Genomic DNA, 9172 nt, shown 5'->3' with positions numbered 1-9172 from the left:
GAGGTCCTCAGGACCCATATATTAATACATAGGACCCTGGACACACCAAGCTTGAGCAGTAGCCGGGTCTTGCTAGGTATATGTTGAAAGATTGGTTGTGTATTTTGAAAACTGATTGTTAAAAATAATTAACTGAGTACTTTGTGCTCACAACAGAGTCAAATGTGAGAGGGCTGACCTCACCTGTCTGGAAAGGAGGCTGTTTGTTAATGCAATATTCACTCCTAGATTGTGAGACAGGGTTTGATTGGTTCTCTCAAATGTTTTTTTTTCCTCAGAGGTTGAGACGTCTCAGACCTCTCATTGTTTGGATTTGAAAATCCAAACATTATAATAGAAGGGGGTGGTGCTCGGAGGCTGAGTGTGGCTCTGTGTGTGGGTGTTTGAGTGAGAAAGACAGAGGAGAGCCAAGCAGTAAGCACAGCCCCCTTCATTATGCCGACAACATCAAAGAGCCATTCCAGAATGAGGTTAGGGGGACTTCGAGAGTTAGGTGTTAGCTAAAATAACAATTAACTGCATTGGAAAAGTAATTGTTTGTCTGCTTTATTTGAGATTGCACAGGACTTCTCCATTTTACACCCAGACTGCTCGGGGAAACTCACTGTGAATTGGATCGCGGTCTTCAAGGACAAAAAACTTTGCCTCGCCAGCCGAGAGAACAAGGCCCAAGATCTTGTCTAGGAAGTGCAGGTATAGTTTGAAGTCACCCTGCTGGTGGTGCCTCAGACGATCATTCATTTTTAGTCTGAAACAATCAAGTTATTCCCTAAACATCTTCTCTCCAGATACACAAGGTGACATCGCTTTAAGACTTCTGCCAGTAGTCCTCTCAACACCAGTGTACAAGATTGGCAGGAAGACATTCCGACCCAGATTCCAAAAGACCAGAAAGTCCTTCATTGACTTGCAGCCTGTACATTTAAATAGTGGATTGGCATAGAGAGATTGATAGGGAAATTAGATGATACCATTTGTAAACCTTGAATCAAAAGACCAGCATTCCAAAATATGTTATGCATAACTGCACACTCCAATACATTGTTGTGTAAATGAACCTATGAGCCTCAGGCCCAAATGAATGGAAGATGTAGGCATCAAACAGCGATTGGGTGTTTATATTGATGTGTAAATGGCAAAAACAAAAATATAAACGCAACGGCAACAATTTCAAAGATTTTACAGAGTTACAGTTCATATAAGGAAATCAGTCAATTAAAAAAAAATGCATTTGTCCCTAATTTATGGATTTCACATGACTGGAGATACAGATATGCATCTGTTGGTCACAGATAACTTAGGTAGGGGCGTGGATCAGAAAACAAGTCAGTATTTGGTGTGACAACCATTTGCCTCATGCAGCGAGATATCTTCACATAGAGTTGATCAGGCTGTTGATTGTGGCCTGTGGAATGTTTTGATGAGGCTGTTGTTTGTGGCCTCCTTGTCACATTCCTCTTTAATGGCTGTGTAAAGTTGCTGGATATTGGCAGCAATTGGAATACGCTGTCGTACACGTCGATCCAGAGCATCCCAAACATGCTCAATGGGTGACATGTCTGGTGAGTATGCAGGCCGTGGAAGAATTGTGTACAGATCCTTGCGACATGGGGCCATGCATTATCATGCTGAAACATGAGGTGTTGGCGGCGGATAAAGGGCACGACAATGTGTCTCAGGATCTCGTCACGGTATCTCTGTGCATTCAAATTGCCATCGATAAAATGCAATTGTGTTTGTTGTCCGTAGCTTATGCCTGCCCATACCATAACCCCAACCGCCACCATGGGGCACCACACGACGTCATACACACTATCTGCCATCTGCCCAGTACAGTTGAAACCAGGATTCATCTGTGATGAGCACACTTATCCTGCATGCCAGTGGCCATTGAAGGGGAGCATTTGCCCACTGAAGTTGGCTACGAAGTCGATATGCAGTCAGGTCAAGACCCTGGTGAGAACAATGAGCACGCAGATGAGCTTCCCTGAGACGGTTTCTGACAGTCTGAGCAGAAATTCTTTGGTTGTGCAAACCCACAGTTTCTGGATAAGTATCTTGTCTTGTATGTAGTGCGACAAGTGACAGGAATAAGTGTTTGTGTTCCTGTGAATTAATAGATCAATCGATGGATGAGCCATGAGTGTCTCCCTGATTCAGACGGGTTGGGTTCAATGCAGAAGACACATTTTGGTTGAATGCATTGAGTTGTGCAACTGATAAGATATCCCCTTTCCTTTCATATTGCAATATTAATGTGCTCTTAACACTAGAACTGCTAAAGCAGTCATTTTGACTGCTCATGAATTGAACGTTTTTATTGCTCTGTCATTTTTAAAGTCATCACCCCCTCCGTCCTTAACTTTTCCTAAATAAGTCTATGACACACTGCCATTGTTCGAATCTTAATATCACAAACTGGAGTTATAACCAGTTTAATGAGGTACATTTTTTTATGGTTATCCACATTTGCCCCTCTTTCTCCTGACAGTAGGGCCTGCTCCACTCCTTTTCGAAACAGTGGATTGTGCTGTGCCCAGTTGATAATCACCTCAATAATTGCCTTGAAACTGAACCTAACCAAAAAATTATTTTATACATAAAACATATTAAATAAATGAAGTAAAGTATGATGGGGAGAATGGATGAGTTGATGAGCGGGGGGAGGCAAACGATGCATAATTATGTAATCACCAATTGTGAATGAAGAAAAAGGCGTGCCTAGGGCTGTGGTTGTCACGAAATTTCGTCAGCCGGTGATTGTCAAGCAAATACAGTAACTGTCAGACTCACAGTAATTTACCGTTAATTAACATAAACACATTTAGCATCTCCTGGCTTCCACACACACTACAAGCCACTGATGCAGACCTTTTGGAACATCTACATTTTAAAAAGTAATAAATCCATGTAGTATAGCCTACACCTTCCCAATAAATCCATTATTTATTTTAGACCGGTCTAAAGAAGCATGATATGAGAAAAATGTAGTCTATTTCAGAAGAACAGAATAGCATACTCTGAGTTGTCCTGATCTGGCTTTGCCAAATGGCTGTGGGCTACATTAGTTATTTTAGCAGACAAGATTTGCTCATAATCCCATGGCATTATTTTATAGTATGAAGAATACAATATAAATATTTTCTCCAAAGGATTTGAGGGAGTGCGCACATGCAGCTATTCTGTGTTGAGAGGTTAACACATAAATAGCTAATTCTATTTGCTTAATTTAGAGTTATTAATGTAACGTTAGCTGTTCTACAAACGTTGGGCTATATGTTTTGATATTTAATACACTGTAAGGCTGCATGATGTGACTCCAATGATGATTTGAAAAAAGTTGCTAGAAAGGCATGAGCTCAGCTTTGTTTTTTTGCCAGGCTGTACACACTTCATTAGTCTCTCATTCACAATTTGACAAGCACTTGATAATGCCTCGAATTTCCCGACTGCATCCCCTTTGTCACTATAATCCACCCTAAAGAAAATCCATGCCTTTTGCGGCCATTGGCCGTTGTGCTCCTGGCCCGGATTGCTGCGTTATGCCCTTCTCCCTGAGTGCTGCCACTCACTCACATGGCTCTCCATCACGTAATCGGATCTTTCTCACAGGCTACAAGTGAAGACTATGCGCGTCCTTATGCAATACCTAGGTGGATATTGAAGATATTGGAAGAACTGTCCACATTTACTTTCGACAGCCAACAAGATGAGTAGGCCTAACAAACAGCAGAAGCACTAGCCTATATCAATCTACGATCCCCCATTGTACAAAAGTCGACCTATTCTATTCTGTACGAGAAATAAATATTCCAAACAGTCTGGGACAGTTGTGGGATGCAATAGATCCCAAATTAATACAACCACTAGCATTCAACTTTTTTACGCAATGTGGCTGACGCAACAGATCAGAACATTTAGCTTAAAATGTTGCTAAACTATTTCTTCAAATTATTAGTGCAGCAATGCACAAATGGCAGTAGGCTATAAGCGCAAATGTTCCATTAGCAGGAAAACACCATTATCAAAAGTGACACCAAATGCAATTATGCATGTAATGCTTTTATTATAAAAGGTGCATTTTTTACGGTGAGAATTATCGTCCCCAAACTTGAAACTCATGCGCTACTTATGGATGCCAGTTAGTCTCTAAACCCCGTATAAAGTGGATTAATGTGCTTAATTTTAAGAAGTTATTTTGCAACTTTAGTTGTGATACAAAACATATAGGCCTATGGGCTAGGCTACATGAGGTGTGCGACTATGATTTTTGAAAGAAAAGCACATTTTTTTTGTTCATTAAAATAACATCAAATTAATCAGAAATACAGTGAAGATATTGTTAATGTTGTAAATTACTATTGTAGCTGGAAACGGCAGATTTTTTATGGAATATCTACATATGTGTACATAGGCCCATTATCAGTAAACATCACTCCTGTGTTCCAATGGCACGTTGTGTTAGCTAACCCAAGTTTATCATTTTAAAAGCCTAATTGATCATTAGAAAACCCTTTTGCAATTATGTTAGCATAGCTGAAAACTGTTGTTCTGATTAAAGAAGCAATAAAACAGACCTTCTTTAGACTAGTTGAGTATCTAGAGCATCAGCATTTGTGGGTTTGATTACAGGCTCAAAATGGCCAGAAACAAAGACTTTCTTCTGAAACTCGTCAGTCTATTCTTGTTCTGAGAAATGAAGGCTATTCCATGTGAGAAATTGCAAAGAAACTGAAGATCTCATACAATGCTGTGTACTACTCACAGAACAGAACAGCGCAAATTGGCTCTAAGCAGAATAGAAAGGAGTGGGAGGCCCCGGTACCACTTAAGACAGACTGTCTCATGCACGCATGCTTTGCACATCATGTTCAGCTGAGGCTTTAGTCTGATGTTTGGACTGTTTGGTTCATGAAATAATATAAATGAATTTTAATAATCAATCCTATCTTATGAAATAACATACTAGGCCAATAGGGCTTTGTTTCAATTTGCTATACATGTTTTAATTTCTATGTACAATGCTCTGACGTGTTGTATGTTCTGAAATTCAGGCAATACAAATTAATTATTTGAAATTCAACATTGTATCTTGATTGTGTGTAGGAAAAGGAAGAGGGTGGGATGGTAGAGAAATCAAAAATATATAAGAAAAATTGAAATTAGGATTACACTGAAAATAACCCAAGGATTACAGAAAAAAATACCCAACTGGGTTGAATTAACCCAATGCTGTGTTTTGCCAATCTTGACCCAGTGCTGGGTTATCGAAATGACCCAAAATGTTATCAGTATCCACATTTTGTTGTGTGTTTTCTGATTGTTTCGGCACTAGTTCTGAACTGGGTTTCATTGAGTTTTTGTTTGAATTATTTCACATTTGTTAGTTATCTTTAAAAAAAAATGTATGTATCTTTAAAAAAAAATGTATATATATATATATCAGTTGTATCCAATTGGTGGTAGTAGTTACAGTCTTGTCTCATCGCTTGCAACTCCCATACAGACTCGGGAGAGGCGAAGGTCGAGAGCCATGCGTCCTCCGAAACACAACCCAACCAAGCCACACTGCTTCTTGACACAATGCACATCAAACCCGGAAGCCAGCCACACCAATGTGTCGGAGGAAACGCCGTGCACCTGGCGACCTGGTCACTGTTAGTTATCTTTTAAACTTGGTTGAAATCTACTGCTCAGTTATCACTCGTCTCATGTAAATAACTCTGTAGTTGTCCCTTTAAACATCCTAAGGTCAACATCCCCATATTGTTCACATTTCTTTCATGTAAAATGGTGTAGCTTCATAAAGATTAGACCATTTATTTGGGAAATATCCAGTCTTTGCTCTTTTCTTCCTTACCATGATGATGATTTCAAGTTATCTTGGATTTATTTTATTTGTTAAGACATTGAATACGTGTTTAATATATTTAAACATTTTGTGTTTGGTTTTTTCTCTGAGAAGTTCATTTAAAGTCATATGTGATTTGGTTTATGTAGATAAAACATTTCAATGTTGTTAACACACATTAACCACAAACATGATCTGATTTGCATATTGATTGTTAGTTTGCGACAAATTTGCATCAAACAGTAGAATGTTCACCACAAGTTTACCAGAATTGTTTGGCAGTAGTTCACACGTTGCCGCAAATTTACCGCAACAGTTTGCCAAAAAAACTCATTTACATGTGAAAATATGAGCTTGCCGCAAATTTACCACAACAGTTTGCCACAAAACTCATTTGCATGTGAAAATATGAGTTTGCTGCAAATTTACAACAAATTGAGAAAAGGTTTGCCACAACTGTTTACCAGAAGCCTGTTTTTTTTTCCCGGTAAGGCACCTACGGCTGCAAATATTGAGGCGGCTTATTTTAATGCTTACCCAATAAAAATTCAAAAAATAACTTTCTTTTTTTTTTTTTTTTACATTGCGCACATGTAAGACTACACATCATGAAATATATTGAGACAAATTAGACAGTAGCCTACAAGTAGCAAAATATAACTCAATTTATTGAACATGAAAGGTATTTCAATATGATTGAAATAGGCCTATAGAGCCTACTGTAATTATATTTGAATGCAGTCCTCTTGGTTTTAATTTCTTTATTTGGATCCCCATTAGCTTTTGCCGAGGCAGTAGCTACTCTTCCTGGGTCTACAAACAAAACACAAAACAAGTACCAAAACACTGACAGACAAGGAAAGTCACAACTTGCTTCCATCCAGCCACAACAGCATTAGTGAGGTTGGACACTGATGCTGGGCGATTAGGCCTGGCTCGCAGTCGGCGTTCCAAATCATCCCAAAGGTGTTCGATGGGGTTGAGGTCAGTGCTCTGTGCAGGCCAATCAAGTTCTTTCACACCGATCTCAACAAACCATTTCTGTAAGGACCTCGCTTTGTGCACGGAAGCATTGACATGCTGAACCAGGAAAGGGCCTTCCCCAAATTGTTGCCACAAAGTTGGAAGCACAGAATTGTCTGGAGTGTCATTGTATGCTGTAGCATTAAGATTTCCCTTCACTGGAACTAAGGGGCCTAGCCCAAACCATGCAAAACAGCCCCAGACCATTATTCCTCCTCTGCCAAACCTAACAGTTGGCACTATGCATTTGTGCAGATAGCATTCTCCTGGCATCTGCCAACCCCAGATTCGTCCGTCAAGACTGCCAGATGGTGAAGCGTGATTCATCACTCTAGAGAACGCGTTTCCACTGCTCCAGACTCCAATGGCGGCAACCTTTACACCACTCCAGCCGACACTTACCATTGCGCATGGTGATCTTAGGCTTGTGTACGGCTGCTTGGTCATGGAAGCCCATTTCATGAAGCTCCCGACAAACAGTTCTTGTGCTGACATTGCTTCCAGTTTGGAACTCGGTAGTGAGTGTTGCAACCGAGGACAGCCAATTTTTACGTGCTGCGTTCTTCAGCACTCGGCTGTCCTGTTCTGTAAGCTTGTGTGGTCTATCACTTAGCCATTGTTGCTCCTAGATGTTTCCACTTTAACAGCACTTACAGTTGACCAGGGCAGCTCTAACAGGGCTGAAACTTTACAAATTGACTAGTTGGAAAGGTAGCATCCTATGATGGTTCCATGTTGAAAGTCACTGAGCTCTTCAGTAAGGTCATTCTACTGCCAATGTTTGTCTATTGAGATTATATGGCTGTGTGCTCAATTTTATACACCTGTCAGCAACGGGTGTGGCTGAACTAGCTGAATCCACTAATTTGAAGGGGTGTCCACATACTTTTGTATATATTTATGTATTTCACTGCATCAATTTGCCATTGGATATTCTCACCTCTGCAACTCCAGCCACAAATTATATCATGATCTATGCTTTTCTCCCTGGTTTGCTGTATGATATCTCCCAGAGACAACATACACTCTCAGCAGAGGTCTTACGTTAATATGAGCAAACATCATGCTTGATTTGCAGAGGACCAGTCATCTACAACGCATTAGCTAGCTAGCTAACTAATGCTCATGCCTGACTGGCAAAGGTTGCCCACCCTCACGGTTAATCAATATCTTTGTTGGAAGTATCGAAGTCGACCACATCTGATGTGGCAATTTAGCTGACAAAGACACATTAGATGCATTAAAATAGTAAATAAAACGTGAGTTATCTTAATTACAACTGACTCACTTCCTCATCAATACAAGTAGGAGTTTCCCTCTCTTCCTGGCTGATTTAAAGAGTCCTGAAATCACACACGGCCACAGCTACTGCCACCTAGTGCTGGCTGTAAAATGTTTAGTTAGACCCTGCAGCACTTGCAGCTAGTGAAAGTGATCAGCTCAAGGATACAATATTATGGAGTATATTTTACATCTGTGAATTATCTTTACTTACTGTACAGTACACTAAGGTCTACTGAATGCACAGTAACCATCTTATAAAGGAGATAGTGTTCTCTCTGCATGTCATCCTGGGGAAGCTACAAATCAACTATTATATTGCTGCTGTAGGCTGTGGCAACCAGTGGCTGTCACCAGTAATGTCATTCTGTCTGAAATGTAACAGGCCCTCTAGGTCTCCATATGGGATATTTTATCGAAAAATGAGGTCACAAGAGAAAATTGTATGAACCGATTCTATTTCATTAGATGTAGTGCTCGTGCCTATAGGGGTTCACATCCTCATTTAGTGTGTTCTATTTGACGTGAGCCCAGAGGGTTATAATAGTAAAGGGCAACATTCTGCAATGTAAATTCCATTACCTGCTATCCTTGGGGTTAATCCTATGGTTTAACCCTAGTTTGGAAGGGTTTGGGGTCCATTGCATTTCTACAATTCAGCAATTACATTTTTTATTTGTTCCCAGATGTGTGAGTTTAAATCAATTGAATCCAGCCCTGCTGGCTGAAGTATAAGAGGGTCTTACAAGAAAGAAGCACTCAGGAGACAAAGTTGGGTGGACAAGGGTGGCTGTCATTCCCTCTGCTCCTCATCCGTTCAAAATGGCAGACACTCTCCCAATACTTGCTATCATTGTTCAGACGGCTATCCTCCTCTCTTCATCACCACATCCATTAAAATGAAATAAACAGTGTAGGCTACAATCAATTATTGCAATCTGTGGTAGACTCTACATGATTCAAGTAAATAATAAGTAATAATAAGTCCCAAACTAGATGTAATAATTATTTACACCA

The 9172-nt window shown here is 40.1% G+C and overlaps 1 long non-coding RNA gene across 1 annotated transcript; it reads left to right on the top strand.

Annotated features, from left to right (window-relative positions):
- The first annotated feature begins 396 nt into the window (after positions 1-396).
- LOC106613632 (uncharacterized) lies at positions 397-6382 on the top strand. Its single transcript, XR_001330530.2, has 3 exons — positions 397-470; positions 556-693; positions 5507-6382. It is a non-coding gene; the product is annotated as an uncharacterized lncRNA (long non-coding RNA).
- Positions 6383-9172: the final 2790 nt, after the last annotated feature.

This window comes from Salmo salar, chromosome ssa10 (genome assembly GCF_905237065.1).
Source record: "Salmo salar chromosome ssa10, Ssal_v3.1, whole genome shotgun sequence".
Classification (NCBI taxonomy): Eukaryota; Metazoa; Chordata; class Actinopteri; order Salmoniformes; family Salmonidae; genus Salmo; species Salmo salar.
This window is presented reverse-complemented; position numbering and strand designations above follow the sequence as displayed.